Source organism: Saccopteryx leptura, chromosome 10, assembly GCF_036850995.1.
Source record: "Saccopteryx leptura isolate mSacLep1 chromosome 10, mSacLep1_pri_phased_curated, whole genome shotgun sequence".
Classification (NCBI taxonomy): domain Eukaryota; kingdom Metazoa; phylum Chordata; class Mammalia; order Chiroptera; family Emballonuridae; genus Saccopteryx; species Saccopteryx leptura.
This window is the reverse complement of record NC_089512.1, coordinates 65,582,962-65,599,198: the sequence shown is the minus strand read 5'-3', so window position 1 is coordinate 65,599,198 and position 16,237 is coordinate 65,582,962. Positions and strand designations below refer to the sequence as shown.

At 42.5% G+C, this 16,237-nt stretch overlaps 1 protein-coding gene across 14 annotated transcripts in view; it reads right to left on the bottom strand.

The window, feature by feature from the left end:
• FOXP1 (forkhead box P1) overlaps positions 1–16,237 on the bottom strand; it is a 650,161-nt gene that overhangs the window by 435,408 nt on the left and 198,516 nt on the right. Inside the window, exon 1 of one of the 14 annotated variants that reach the window (XM_066351741.1) lies at positions 2,124–2,141. The exons of the other annotated variants lie outside the window; for them this stretch is intronic. The gene's annotated coding sequence lies outside the window, so the exon portion shown is untranslated. Of the gene's footprint in view, positions 1–2,123; positions 2,142–16,237 lie in introns of those variants that run through there. 14 annotated transcript variants of the gene reach the window in all.

Genomic DNA, 16,237 nt, shown 5'->3' with positions numbered 1-16,237 from the left:
ACTATGCTGTGCACCTGAAACTAATACAAAATAATATTGAATGTAAACTGTAATTGAAAAAAATAAAAAGTAAAAGCACGCATTGGACAGTTACTTCTTCAGTCCGTATAGTAGGCCAGACATTGTGTTGGAAGCTGAGAACAGCTAGGAATCGGGACTGACAAGGCCTGTGGCCTCGTGCAACACCTGCTCAAGCACATGCAGTGATCCAGAGATGCGACCTAGCACAGGCGGTCAGAACAGGCTTCATGAGAGAAATAACCTGTAAGCCTCGGACAGTAAAGGTGAGCAGGGCTTAGCCAGGCAGATGCACTGGGTGGAGGGTCAGGACCGCAATGCCTGGGTTCTCCAGTGGCGAAGTCTCCAGCGCTACTTCTGATCAGAAAGATACGAGCAAACAGAAACACCAAACTGAAAGTAATCTTCTGCCTTCTACAATGACTTTTAAAACTTAACTTGGGAACATTGGGACTTCCAAACCCCAATAAGGCCAAATATATTGAGTAATACAGAAATGAAAGAATGTCCTTATCCTCTGCTAAGTGTTTCCATGGTGCAAATGAACACAAACCCTTGCTTTTCTACCACTGACAGGGAGAAAGGAGTGGGCTGTTCACACTAAAATTGCTTTTCTAAGTTCCAGGAGAAAACAGTAGCAAGAGAAACAAGGCAGTTTGAAGTCACAGATCACAGCACTATTCCCTCTTAAAAGTTCACCCACCTTCTCTTTCAAAATGTCATAATTATCCCTCAAAAACAGAAAGTGAGTTTATCGTATTCTTTAACTCCATAAACACGTGAGGAAAGAGCACTCATATCAGATCAAGAAATCAGGTTTCCATCAGCACTGGATCACCACTTAGCGACTTAGCGGAGTGCCCTGGTCTATGGAGTGACAACAGTGGGTCCTTTCTGACACTAGTATCTCATGAAGGGGTTCTCAGAATTGTGTGCTTACCAGAACCACCGGGAAAGCTTGTTACAGCAGGACCACTGGGCTCTCTCCCCGAGTTGCTGAGTCAGGAAGGTTGGGGTGAGGCCAGAAACATCCATTTCTACGAGGTGCCACTGCCGCTGCTGCGGGCTCAGGCGGCGGCTCATGAGGCCAGTGCTCCAGGCACCGCTCCCACTTCTCTGCTGCTGTGCCCCACGAGAAGCCGCTTCTCCTAACCAGGACCAGCTGCTCTGTCCGGGCATGGCCTCTTTCAGGGTTTCGTGCCCTACCTCAGGGACCAGTGCCTTATCCTCGCTCCCTAGAATGTCCATTCTCGGGAAACCCTGTTCTCCAGCAGCCGTCCATGGTGTTTACTCTGACACCTGAATCATAAGTGGCTACCTCTGAGTGCCTTACAGCTGTCAGATTAAGACCCAGTTTTCAGCCTTGTTATGCAGGGCCCTCCTCATGTCTCCAGCCCCTCCCATGCTATCCTCACCCACCTGTCCTGTTCCCACTAACCACTTATAGCCACATGGGTCTTTCTTTCCCCCACAGCATACTGTCATTCGTGACTGACAGGCTCAGCCCTCACCACTCCTCTGACTGGGAAGTTCTTCCTCCAGCTCCGTGCTGATGAAGATCATTCTTAACCTTTAGATCTGAATTCAAAAGCCATCTTCTACATGAAGGCTTTCCTGACTGAACTACCTAAGTGGCCTTCCCAATGTGTGCCACATACTATACGCTTCATGCGTTCTCATTGTGTGTCTATATTGCTCCTTCATTTCCATTTACTCTCTTGGCGTCCCTTTATTTGAGTGGGATCTGTCTCAGCTCTATTTACAGCACTCGGCTGTCACACAGTAGGGATGCCATGTGCTGGATGAATGAATGACCAGAGCAAATTATCCTGTGCTGTGACTCAACTTAAAAACTAATTAAAAGGAAACTCCTATAACTATAAGCTATATTATAACTAGTTACAGAACCCAGAGTGATTTGCCATGGCATGTGACAAGACTGATGTCACCAGAGTGATACATCTCTGCCAGGCCTTTAGGCATCAGCACTGAGGTGGGGTGAGGGCTGGAAGGTATCCTACCCTGTACAGCTCGAATCACCTCCAGGAGGCCCACCTTAGGCTGCACAAACCATTTCATATCATTTCTGCAAGGTTGTAGCCTACCTGACCCTTGACGTCCTGAACTTCTAATGTCCCTCTGCTCCTGCCAGGTGTGAGGGAAAGCAGGTCCTAGAGTTTGCAAGCTGAGCTCCTCTACTGTGGACAACTCTGAAAAACCAGTTTTAAGTCACATATGTTAACCACAGTTTGTAAATGCGTCACAGGTGTTTGACTAAAAAGGGGACAAAGTCTTTGAACAGAGCCTGCTTCTATTACATCACTGTGTGTTCCGTACCACACCTAAAAGCTAACAAAATCCCTTCCAAGCTATATGGCAACCAGGACAGGGAATGCTGCAGAGTTTTGCTAGGGGCATCCTATATGCTCAAAAATGCTCATGCCTTTACAAAAAAAAATTGTTAAAATAGAATTTTAACACACTTACCATGAAAGCTGATGCTAGCCACTGGAAAGGCAATCAAGTGACTGAGTCGCCCCTGGCAGTTCAACAGAGTGGCGGTAAACACTCTTCCCAGGCAGCCAGAGCGCTGGGAGAGGGCGTGAACAAATATTCAAAGTGTCCCATACCAAATGACTTTTCTATAATTATTTTCTAAAAATTATTAAAATGCACTAAGCTTTTTAGCAGCCTGGTGGGATGAAATCTGTGCCAATTATGGTTCAGACAGTAATTTACTTGCTGAGTGGTCTCAGAAATGCCCCCCAAGCCGAAACACACTTTGAGGAGGTGTAATGGGCTCCGTCGATTCTGGTTCCTTCCCAGACCACATACCCTCCAAGTCTATGAATGTTTCTGGACTTGCATCTCGGATGTACAGACACAAAGGGTGTGCCCACCTCTGCCCTGTTCATCATAAAACCAACACCACGAGCACGGCCATCCTTTATCAGAAGCCATGGTGTGTGGTGGCTATACTCTTATTTATTGTAGCTATTCAAATAAAGTTATTTTTCCATGTACAGCAGGAGAGCGAGTTGATGTAATAATTACCTGTTACTCTTGACAAGTAAGGTAATTAATGTAGCAAAATACCACTGTAATGTGTGTAAATTTAGACCACCATAATTAAAGCACCCGTCTGTTCAACAAACTGTTCAATTAAGAAAAAATATTGATGGTGTACATCTCTTGAAATTTAGAAAACGTATGAAATGAATGAATCTCCCTTGGTTGACATCCATTTCTATAATGCTTTCTTAGTAGGCAGCATCCAAAAAGGGTTATATTGGAGTAACTTCCACTAAAAAACCAAAGTATTTTTGTACATATGCTATTAAGACAACTGTCTCTTGTGGCAATATTTTATTTAGCCTTTTCATTTCTTAGAGTATACACCTGTCAAAAAAATGAACTCAAGGAGTACCTGAACCCCAAAATTATATAGCAAGTAGCAAAAAGCTGAGAAGTTATTAGTGTATAACTATCCAACTATCAGGCTATTGTCAAGTATCATAACCTGAAAGTAGCATTATCTACTTGCCAGTTTTAAAGAGCTGGAGATACTAAACACAGCACAGGCTGCCCAGGTATTCCCTGCACAGAGACTGATATCAAGGTTGGCTTCACTATTCTTTTACTCTGGTTTTCCTATGTCTACAGGTCATTTTCATATTCAAAGGTTAACATGTTAAACAAGAATGCCATCTGGTCCTTCACTCAAAGCAAAATGATCTCCTGGCTAATATGCTCTGGAAAACCTCCAGCCATGTCGAGAGTCAAATGCCCAGAGTATATGATTAGTTAACCCAGAACTACCGTAAGACTGAGAGGAAAAGACTCAACAGTTACCTGACCTAGGGAAAGCTATTACCTCTAAATTTGTTCACACACACATGCACAAGTACACACACGTGTGCATGCGCACATGAGCATGCATGCACACACATGCATACACATATACAAGAGGTGGTGGGTAACTGCAGGAGAAGTGGGGAACTGGCCAGGGGCCCTCATAATTTGGAGGTTAAGGAAATCCCCACGGGTTTTTTCTCTTAATTCTTCAACTCAGATAAATTCAGAGGAAGACACAAGTTGACCTGAGGAAAGAAACAGCTGAAATTCAGACATACTAAACCTTGTGACATGGGAAAGAAATGGTATATGATTTCAGTATCATTTAATCATATATACATTTGTTTTTACATTTCCATATAGCATATTATACCTTGGGAGATATAAAAATCTAGAAAGAAGCAAACTAAAAGACAACTTCAAGTGAATTCTTAGCGCTTATTATTCTCAAAATAAGTCCTGAATGTTCTATGTCTGAGAACTTGGCCGTATCCCCAAGTAAAGAATAAAACGTACAAGGAGACATTCTAGACTGAAACATGCTGAGAAAATGAAATGGTTTCTCCAACGAAAATACTTTGATTTCACATTTGGAAGTAATAATGATGTCATTAGAGGACCAGGATGAAGAAATCATCTGCTCCTGCTGTTGCTAGAAACACGGCTGGAATGTCCCAGCAGGACAGGCCTTCTGGAAGAGCAGCCTGGACTCAGGTTCCATGCAGCCCCGGAACAGTCACTTCTAAAAATAAATTTCATTATTATTATTTTTTTTTACCTCTCAAAATTTGAAAAGATGCTAAATCTAATTACAGAAGGGACAGGGGACAAAAAAGGGACACGAGCTGGGGATCTGACACAAGACTCGTGTACTGCAAACTACAATTTCTGGCTCTCAGACACTACACGGACCATTCACAGAGCAAAGGGAGTCAGCCTGCTCCTGGGTGAGCTTAGAGGGGTGAGTTCACAAGCACTTTTTATTTATGTAATTTCAAAGACTACATGAGATGGCATATATGCCCTATGTAATGTTACAAACTATCACAAAACTGCTTCACATTGGTTTGACCATTTTGTCCTCACAAACCACTGAGGTAAGATTAATTACATCTTATAGATAAGTAAACTAGGCCCGGAGAAGCAGCTAACTGGTATGATGACAGAGTTCCCAAAAGCTACTGTACTATATAATTTGTTTTCTTTGGAATGAGATATGTCCTTTGGCCCCAACAAATCAATTTACAGAGAATATTTGAATGATATGTTCCCTTTAGTACTTATAGTTGTGACTCATGTCTTAAAACTTGTACCTTCAAATGCCAGCCATACTGGTTAAAATGTTCCATAGCAATAGTGGTGTGAGTTGTTAAGTAAGAACCCAAGTTGTAAAAGAAAGAAGTCTGGTTCCAAATTATGGTTAGCTGTTTGTAAAAACACCAACCTGGAACTTGTGACACTATGCACCCAAAAGAGCTTAAATAGTCAGTTGTATTTAGAATTTGCTTTACCCCAAAAGAGGGCTCAAGGAAAACACCACCACCATCTTCAACGTCCTACTTTATATAAATTAGTCCTTGGTTTAACTTTCTTTCAATCGTTTCCTCTTGACCCTTCAATGGCATCACATTGTGGTCTGCTTTCATCACATGAAATCCTAAACGATGAGCCTAAAGGGTGACGTTTCAGGTCACATCCATTCTCCAGATGCAGAAGCTGATACAAGAAACTGAGAGGTGACGTGTCGGGAAGGAAAGGAGGCAAAGAAGTATCTAACAACATCTGTCACATTTATTCATCTTTCATGTATAGAAATTTGAAAGTGAGACAAATGTAGAATAGGCTCCTCATCCTTTCTCATTCTCAAAATTAATAAAAATTGAAAAAAAACTAACTGGCAAATGGGTGAGCAGATGCAAATAAATTAATGTTAAGGTGTTAAAACGTGTGAGTCAATGTTTCCTGGGTTTAAGCAATTTTAAAAGTGTTCAGTGCCCACAAAGACTCAAGTTACCCAAATTCTGGTCTTTTATGAACTACACATATACTGCTTTTTTACATAATAGAAAATTACTTTAATCTAGACATCAAAAACTGTGGAAAAGTGAGACGGATACTTAAAGTATTATTGACTCCTGAGTTAAATGTCTTCTACTGTATGTTTAACTCCAGTTTAGGCATCCAGAAAAACAATAATAATTTGAAATGCTTTTTATTTAATTAGGTATATAAATATCACATAGGAATTTATTTTTACATACCATGCACTGTATTCAGAACTATCTTGGCATAATCCCACTTACCCCAAAGCATCTAATAAATTGAAATACAGACAGTCCCTGATTTATGATGGCTCGACTTCATGAGTTTTGGACTTTACAGTGGTGCCACAGCAATATTCATTCAGTAGAAACCTTACTTCAGATTTTGAATTTTGATCTTTTCACAGGCTGGCAATACTCCTGTGGTGCTGAGCATCATAATATAGGTTCTTGTTAGATGATTTTGCCCACCTAAGGCAAAGGTGAGTGTTCTGAGCACACTTAAGGTGGGCTGGGCTAAGCTACGATGTGTAGTAGGTTGGGCATTCAAAATGCTTCTGAACTGAACGATATTTTTAGTTTATTAGGGATGTAACCCCATTGCAACTTGAGGAACATCTGTATTTTCAGTTCCTACAGTGAGGTTGGTGCTTCTTCACCTCCATCTTCACAGGGAAAACTGAGGCTTTGAAAGATTAGATAACTTCCCCAAGGTCACAAAGTTACCAAGTAGCTTGGCCAGATTTGAAACAGATCTCTTTCTAACTTGAGTAATTACTTAACAACTAAGGACCACACTTTAGCACATATCAGCTAAAACTCCTAGTGTCGGATTTCCTGGTTCACCTTGACACTGGACAGTAAAGCAACTTGAGAAAACAACTTGGGTTTTTTTTTTGTTTGTTTGTTTTTTGTATTTTTCTGAAGCTGGAAACAGGGAGAGACAGTCAGACAGACTCCCGCATGCGCCCGACCGGGATCCACCCGGCACGCCCACCAGGGGGCGACGCTCTGCCCACCAGGGGGCGATGCTCTGCCCATCCGGGGCATCACTCTGTTGCGACCAGAGCCACTCTAGCACCTGGGGCAGAGGCCAAGGAGCCATCCCCAGCGCCCGGGTCATCTTTGCTCCAGTGGAGCCTCGGCTGCGGGAAGGGAAGAGAGAGACAGAGAGGAAGGAGAGGGGGAGGGGTGGAGAAGCAGATGGGTGCTTCTCCTGTGTGCCCTGGCCGGGAATCGAACCTGGGACTTCTGCATGCCAGGCCGATGCTCTACCACTGAGCCAACCGGCCAGGGCCGAAAACAACTTGGTTTTAAGAAACGTGTTTTGAAATAAAAATCATTTTCTGTGCTGGCAACGTGAAGACTGATTATTTCTCAGGTTATAGTAAGAATTACAACACCTTATGAGTGCTACATACAAATGTTTCCCCAGAATTTGGTAATTTTTGAATATTATAAAACAAAACAAAAACATTGTTAACATCTAAATTCTTGTATCCCCAAGACTTCTAGTTTGAGATGAAGCCACACTGGTCCTGGTTGTCCAATACAGAATTTTGTCAAGAAATAACTCAAGGATTTCTGTCCAAATTGTACACAAAGTTGAATCAATGCAGGCCAAGAACAAAGCTTATATCTGAGGTTTAGCACTGAATTTACCACCACAAAGAGACAGAAAGTAGTCGGGTAGAGAGACACTATCCTGGGTCGCTGACTTTGTCCTTTTGCCAGAGGAGGGGGACTGCTAACGTTGGAAGCGTCTGGGACACAGTGAGGCAAGGCACAAACACCACAGCAGCTGCCATGGAGAGAGCGGAGTGGGCACCACACCCTGTGATGTTATTAAAAACTTGAATGAGGATAATGGATTGGCTAAAAAAAATAGTCAACTTTTTGCCAACTTCTCATCTCAGAAGTTCTCTTCTTCTTTCAGATATTTACTCCCTCCTCAAAAACAGACACTCTTTCATCCCCTCATCACTGATCTTGGCGGTTCCCAGCTTTGGGTTGAAAACCCTCCCTTCCTTCATGTGCTGTTTGTATCTCGATTCTCATGTCGTCTGTGTGGTGAGGAGGACTGGATCGAACAAATAGACAAAGGCCACATTACTAAAGTTCTAGACGCAAAACCTCTGATGGTTTTAGATGGTGCAAACTAAACCACATTGAGCTGCATATTAGAAAGCTGTTCTCTCTCCAAATCCATTCCAACCCTTCTAATTACATCAAGGACGGAGCCTCATCTGGGTGCTGCTCTGACACCTAGTACATGCTAACGTCCACTTTTACCAAGAACATCGACAAAAAAAGCACCTCTCCAGCTCAATGCCTTAGACAGAAGTAGGCCACAACATACAGAGAGAGATTTCTATCAGGGGTGAGCATGTTATGACTGTGGGCACACTTGGCTGCTGCTGACTTTTGTAGAGCCCATGAGCCAAGGATGATTCTCTGTTTTTAAATGTTGAGGGGAAAAAATAAAAAAGAAGAAGGATATTTCGTGACATGAAAAAAGATTTCTCTGCCCTGGCCAGTTGGCTCAGCGGTAGAGCGTCGGCCTGGCGTGCGGGGGACCCGGGTTCGATTCCCGGCCAGGGCACATAGGAGAAGCGCCCATTTGCTTCTCCACCCCCCCTTCCTCTCTGTCTCTCTCTTCCCCCCCCCTCCCGCAGCCAAGGCTCCATTGGAGCAAAGATGGCCCGGGCGCTGGGGATGGCTCCTTGGCCTCTGCCCCAGGCGCTAGAGTGGCTCCGGTCGTGGCAGAGCGACGCCCCGGAGGGGCAGAGCATTGCCCCCTGGTGGGCAGAGCCTCGCCCCTGGTGGGCGTGCTGGGTGGATCCTGGTCGGGCGCATGCGGAAGTCTGTCTGACTGTCTCTCCCCGTTTCCAGCTTCGGAAAAATACAAAAAAAAAAAAAGATTTCTCTATCCATAAGTAAAGTTTATTGAGACACAGCCTGCCACCCATTCATTTATGTATTATTTTTTTCTGATTTGGGCTTACAATGGAAAAGGTGAGTAGCAAGAAAAACTGTATGGTCTGAGTAGCTGAAATATTTAGTTCTCGGTCCTTTACAAAACCAGTGTGCCAGCTCCTATGTATACCATCATTGTGCCTTCATAGTATTAAGTTACCATAGAGCTCTGGCAACTGACACTATTTCTTATTTTAAGGGATAATGTAAAATCTCCCTTTTTAAATAAACTGATTTACATTCTAACAAATCAGGGGACTTAAGGAGAAATAGAAACAAATAAAGTATGGGTAGTATTTAGATCAAAATCAGGCAAAACAAAAGCAAAATTGTGAAGAACGGCTGGGAATGGTGAAGTTGAAAAGTATTAAACCAATTGCTTCTCAGCCTTTTGGCTAAGATCAAGTGTAGTAATAAACCAAGGAGACAGCACAGGCAGGGAGGGGTGGGACACAGACTGAAGGCTGTGTAAATAAGACAGATGGACGCGGCAATCGGCCTTCTGAGGTCAGGGCGGAGTCTGAAGGTTGGACCCCGAGTGGGCAGGAGGGCAGGCAGGCTACCCAAGAACATCAGGTTGGCCACCCTCTCCACAAGGTTCTGACTTCACCTCCACAAGACCCTGACACACTGGCCAAGAACTCCCAGTCTGGCAATCAGTGAGACAGTCAGTCCAAAACAACCAACACTGTGTGAGTCAGGTAAGACAACAGCAAGAAACCAAGGGACTCTGCATGAGTCTAGGCCAAGTGCTTCACACCAAACACCACTTTGTGCCGACAACATACCCAGTATGACTGAAGCAGGTGTACATATCTTCACTCTGATGGAAAAGTTCCCAAAATGCACTGGGCACAAAAGGCTTCCCGCATCTTAGAGTAAGTTCACATTACCATCGCCAGCCCTTACCTCCTCAGTGCTTCCCGCATCTTAGAGTAAGCTCACATTACCATTGCCAGCCCTTACCTCCTCAATGCTTCCCGCATCTTAGAGTAAGTTCACATTACCATCGCCAGCCCTTACCTCCTCAGTGCTTCCCGCATCTTAGAGTAGGTTCACATTACCATCGCCAGCCCTTACACTCCTCAATGCTTGATATGTGTAAAGTTTATTGTCTAACAACAAAGTTTCCTCAACTGTCTGACTATATTTTTAGAAATTTCCTTTTGCGAAACAGTCTTACATCATTGTGTGCCTCTCACTCCTCTAATTGGATACGCACCTCTTCTGCGGCCTCTCGACTAAACAGTTTGCCCCCAGACAGAATTGTTTTTTGCAGGTTGCACTAACAACAATTTCTGTTGTTGAGTCATAGACACTACTGTAGTGGTGTTAAAATTCATCATCTTTTTCTTTCCATATGATTAATGTTTTTACAAAATGCTTGTAAAACTTAAAATTTTACCCTATCTTTTAAAAAAAAGCCTTGAAACGCTGAATTTTAAATTTTGGAAATAAGACTAGTACAAATGAATGTTATTTTTTTCACATCTGCACAGTATTTCAGCTGGTCATCACTTCTTAGATGAATTACCATTAGTTTTATCTACTATTGACTCAGAAGCCTGAGAGAAGAGGTCCTCCTTTTTTTAAAAACCACAATGAACTACTGTTATTGAATCCTAAGCATGCCAACCAACACAGACACTGAGTTCCAGAAGACTCTACTAGGTAATACTTATTTGTTAAATATTATCTCATGTAGAATATGTACCAAATTGCCAATCAGAACTCACAGATTGAAATATTTATGGCTGAAAGCCAAGGAACTCCACAGTTTGGTTAACCCCAGAAGACTTATCTCATGCAAATGAATGTATTAACTCTAGTCCTTTTGAAACATTAAAAAAACAACAACACCCCAGCTCAATGAAGTGCACATGTGAAGTACATCCATAGTGTGCTTTCCTCCAAACCCCTCCCAAGTAGTGCCACTAGGCAGGCAGTGAAGGCTGCTCAGCCCCACTGCAGTGGTGGAAAAGATCACTAAGGAGCTGCAATTAACACACCCCGGCTCCTTGGCCATCAGGATGGCACAATGTGCTGGAAACCAGTTCAATTACAGTTCCAGGGATTTTTTTCTGAAAATTTTAAGAGTTCTTTTCCTCTTTTCTGTTTGTCATGTTCAAGGAAATCTATGGCCCAGCAGTTGCCAGGAACCCTCCAATGATGGCAAACAGGGCCAGTCTGCAGATGGCCACTCCATGGAAAACTGAGCTGAGAGCAGGGTGGGTCAGGGCTCTTCAGTCTCCCAAAGGCCTGGCCAGTGCGCTGTGCAAACCTGCCCAACCGGCACGTTCTGTTAGCCACAACCAAATTCACTCTAACTTTAATACTGAAAAACTCCACTCCTCTATTTCCTAAAACCCTGGGATTCTAGGACCCTCGGCTTTGGGAATAACTGCTCTGGTGATAAATAGAATTTATACATTTACAGGGTATGAGAATGTGTGAAATAACCAATAAGTGTGTGTTTCAAAGTGGATAAATATTTTTCAGAGTTTTTGTAATTCCAGACCTGGCCCAGGACTGTGCAAACTGCAAAGTAACATCAGGAACTGCCTGATTATAAGGTAGCGGTGGGTGAAGCCAGCTTCAAGGGCCTCACTGAAGGCAAACCTGTCAACGAGCTCTGTATCAAAAGGCACCATTTAACTATGTAATTAACCTCCGTAATTTCCAGAGTAACGGAGAAAATTCATTATCATAGAAAAGTTGCTTTAAATATAGCATATGAAGTGGTAAACTTTACAAGGAAGATTAAATGAGCCAAAAGAAGAAGAAAAGGAAGGAGAAGGAGGAGGAGAAACGAAGAAGAAGAAGGAGAAGGAGGAGGAGGAGGAGGAGGAGGAAGGGAAGGAGGAGGAGGAGAGTAGTAGAAGAAGAAGAAGGAGAAAGAGAAAGGAGAAAGAGGAAAAACCCACAAAGAAAATTCTGTCAATATTTCTAGAAACTAGGTATTCATAAGGTTGAGATTTGGGGGTTTTGCCCAGGATTCAGAGGAGAGAGACTGTTGGCCTAGTATAAGAAAATACTTATCATTGAGAAAATGCTGGCGTTTAGGGCCTATACTTTGAAGTCCTCTGTGCAACTCAAGACACAGCCCACTTGGGTTGGGCAGAGAGTAGAAGTGAAGAATGGAGCCTGCTGGGCAAGGCCACAACTGGACTCAAACCTGAGTATGTCTCTCTATGCCCAGTAGTCTTAGTTGTTGCTACATTGCGGGGGGGGGGGGGGGGGGTAGGCGGGCAGTGTCTGTGCATTTGCACAGGTGAAAAGACCATTTTGCCAGTCAGCAGCTTATTTGTGATGGGTGGCTTGAGAATTGGAAAGCAGGGCCCCAGGAGCCAGCCTGCAAGGAGATAGCAAACAGAAAGAAAAAGCTAAATTACTGTTTTTAAGAAATATAAGCAGGTAACGAAAGCAGAGAAATGAAAAGAAAAAGATAACAGAGAAGACAGGACAAGTTAAGCCATTTGGAGGTTGTCATGTATGTAGAAAGCCATCCAAGGGCAAATTCAGAGCGGGCAAATATACAGGGTGGGCAAGAGCAGGTCTACAGTTGTGAGTATGTGAAACCAATTTGTTTTGTGTTACTATATATTATTGCATTATTTTCTATATGAACAACTTTTGCCTTACTCTGAATATTTTAAAAACAGGCTGTTGAATATTTGATTCTTAATTTCTTAGAAGCAAATGTCCCTGAACGTCAGTGCCCCATATGAGCTGTGTATGTGGAAATTATAGAGAGCTGATTTCCAACTCTGAGAGAAGAGAATAGCAATGAGAAGAGAGAAATTCACGAGTTCTTTAACCAAAATCAATCATGAAAATAAAACCTCCAGGAATGCTCATTGGAATTCCCATGGGGAATAAGATAAAGGATCTAGCCAATTTTATTAGAATCTCAAAAGTCAGGGTGACCTCAGTTGATAAATGACTTCTCAAACCATTATCACAAAGCCCTCAGTAACATGGCCAACTAAAGACTCCCAGGAGAAACATGAAGGATACCCCACATTGACACTAGTATGAAGACCTGCGGAATTTGGTTAAGTCTATTTTCTTAACATGAGTATCACCACCTGTGAAGAAGTCACACGAGTTTCACAGCACGGATATATGAGTACTGGGTGGCAATGAAGGTTTTTAAGGTATTTCAAATCATTATAATCCTTTGGTAAGTATTCATGTAGAAGCTTAAGTCTACTAACATGGGAGGGCAATTTTGTAAGGTGACATTTTATAAGACCCTGAAAGGAAATCGCCTAGTGGCATCTTAAAAAAAACAAAAAACAAAATAACACCACCTCATTCTCCAATCAGTAACACAAAATGGACTTGAGCAAAAACGCAGCATTTCTCTGGCTGTTGGGGGGGGGGGGGGGGACGTAAAGACCTGGAAATCGTCACCGTTAACCTTACTAGTAGTGAGGAAAAGGCACAGGGCAGGAGGTGAAAGCACCGCTCCATAGCCCAGCACCAGCACAGACAAGCGGAGCAGTGCGCCTCCTGTGCGCACCCAGCAGGCACACGGAGGAAAAGCACCACCCTCACGAAGAGTTAGCACATGTAGTGACCACACTCTTATTCCATATTTCACAACATAATGGTAATCTTGCTGAATTCTGTGAAATCCTATTATAGATCATTTAGCATTTACTACAGCATTTAAAACAGCCAGGCTTCTGTGTTGGAATGAATTTTGGTGGGGGTGGGGGAATATAAAATTCTATGTGTGGTCTGAACCTCACACACTCTACCAATAAACTGTGTCTTCCCTCCACTGCTCTCAGCTTGCAGCCCATAAAGCAGAACCCCAGCCCCCACCCCATTAGCCACTTGGGGAAACTGAGTCCGAGCCTACCCTTCTCTCCCCCGCGCCCCGCTCACTAACCAAGGTGGGAAAGGCTTCCAAATACACATATGTGTGCTTAAGGGAACGCCAGTGCTCATGACACAGAAACGAATACACACAGGGATACATATGAATGTATATGGGAATACATATATAAATATGTACATGAATATGTATACAAATATGAATATGGATAGGTATGTGTCTAAATCATGGCCCACAAATCTGTCGTCTTCAAAGTGAGGAAAAATTTTTCTTTATCTCCTAAGGCTGATTTATTTCCTGGTCTCTTCCCTAGTGACTTCTCTCCCTTCACTAAATCTACTGGCCCTTTTCTCTAGAGTCACTTACTTGGCTTCAAATCCAGGCTTCGAGCCCAAACCGCTTCCCAACCTCATGCTCAATGTGCACTTCATCATCTTCCAGAAAGACTCTACCTACACCTAAAATGACATCCAGACCTCTGCTCATCGCTTCCCAACCTAGCCTCTCTCTTGTTCCGGCAACACGTGCTGGGGACACCGACCTGCTTCTCCCAGTCATGCCTCTCTTTCACACAAAGTCCAGTACATGACACTTGAAGATTTTTTACCGCTCCATCATCGCATATCAAATTACTTCGACTACCCTACTGAAGTATCGGACAGGGCTCTTCAGAAACACCACAATTTCTTCTAATTTGGCCTCTTCACTATATTCTATGAAATAATGACAGATAAACTACCCTGGAGCCCAGCTTAGACTAGGAGACCCCTGTGCTCATAAAAACCCTGGTTGTGCCCATTGGTAGTGCAGTCAGAATCTTTGAAAGGCTGGTATTTGAGTCACAGAACCAATTTGCAATCATAGCTGCATGCCACTGCTTTGTGCCAGTGGTAGGGTCCCATACCCATTCCAAGACTCAGTTTCTTCATCTGTATAGTAATTGATGGAAAGTGCTAGTACCCCTTCCCTGAATGTTATTGGGAATAAAGCATAATAAATCACTATGCTCGATGCCTTGCCCATAGCAAATGTTCTCTGCTACTATTCATATTAATTAATGTTATGAAAGAAATTCCTTGTTTTTGAGCCTTAATTTGAAGTCCTCTGTAGTCAGGTCAGGTACCTTTCCATCTCATTTTTTTCTCTTCCGAGCCAAAGGGAATTATTCATTGTTCTCCTCAAGTTCCAAGCTTTTTGTTCTTTGTTGTGTGTTCACTCTGTTCCCGTGAGCCAGAAAACCATCTCTCTTTTCCTAGCCCAAATATCTGAAGTTTACATCTTCAGTAAGCTGTAGCTTAAATTCCACACAGGGGTAAAAAAAAAAAAACAAAAAAAAAAGAAAGAAAGAAAATATCTCACTTCTCTTAACACTTTATTCCTAAAACAGCATTTGAGTATGAACTTTTATTTTCTCAAAACTGCTTGTGGTGATTTTAAGCACTTCCTGAGCCCTCAGTTTCCCAGCAGTGATGGGGTGAGGCTGGAGGGTTCCACGTGGCCACCTCACGCCCCACGCAGCTCCCTTAACGCCCAAGTCCAAATTGGCTTACGGACACTAGTAGTCAGTAAACACATCACCTTTTTTGGTTAACTTAATATTGATATAGTAATTGAAACAAGTAGTGATTATATATCTAAAGTTATATTTTTCTTTTCCCATTTAAGTAAGGTTTTCAGATGCTTTAAATAAACCATCGTAAGAACAAGTGTTAGCTGTCAGTGAACCCACTTCATACTTAAGTGACTTCACATTGCTTGGAATCTGTCTCTTGAAGTCATTAGGTTTATTCCACAGAGATGGATAAACTTCTATAGTACTGTATGAATAATGCACACCAATTTTCAAAAGTGACGTACGCATCTGTGATTATTCTATAAATTCAATAATCACATCACGTCATCTTCAAATGGTATTTATTAAAGATACAGATGCTCGTGCTGCGGGACAGACACAAAGCCACTGTTCAATCCAGCTGCTGTTCGCTTCAATATCTAATGTTTTTTAAGAGAACTGGAGATTCTCTGCTATTGAAAGTTTGTAACTGTCAAAACAAGAAACTGACTTGGTAATAATCAGAGGTTTATAATGCCAATAGCAAAACAATGCCAGAACATACAGTAAGAAGAAAAATTGTGTCAATATTTCCACCTGAAAGTCTGTTTCTATACATTTTCTACATATCCAGCTTATTCAAAGGGATGGAAAGTAAAAACCCTGGGCTGTAATGTAGCCAACACAGCCAGTGAATTTCCTTTTCTAACTTTATTTTTTTAATGTCCTGTAGACTCATCATAAATCATTTCCAATGTAATTCTCTTGCTTCCCAATTTTAACTGTCAGCCTTATTTAAAGAATTGCCTCTATATTTAACAGATTCCATATCCATTCTGAGGAGCTAGTAAGCTAAAAAAGAGTGTGTTGTTCTAAAATGCATCATTCAACTGCCTGACTTTTTAAGCAGCTTAAATGTTAAACATCCCAATCATCTTACCTAGCAGT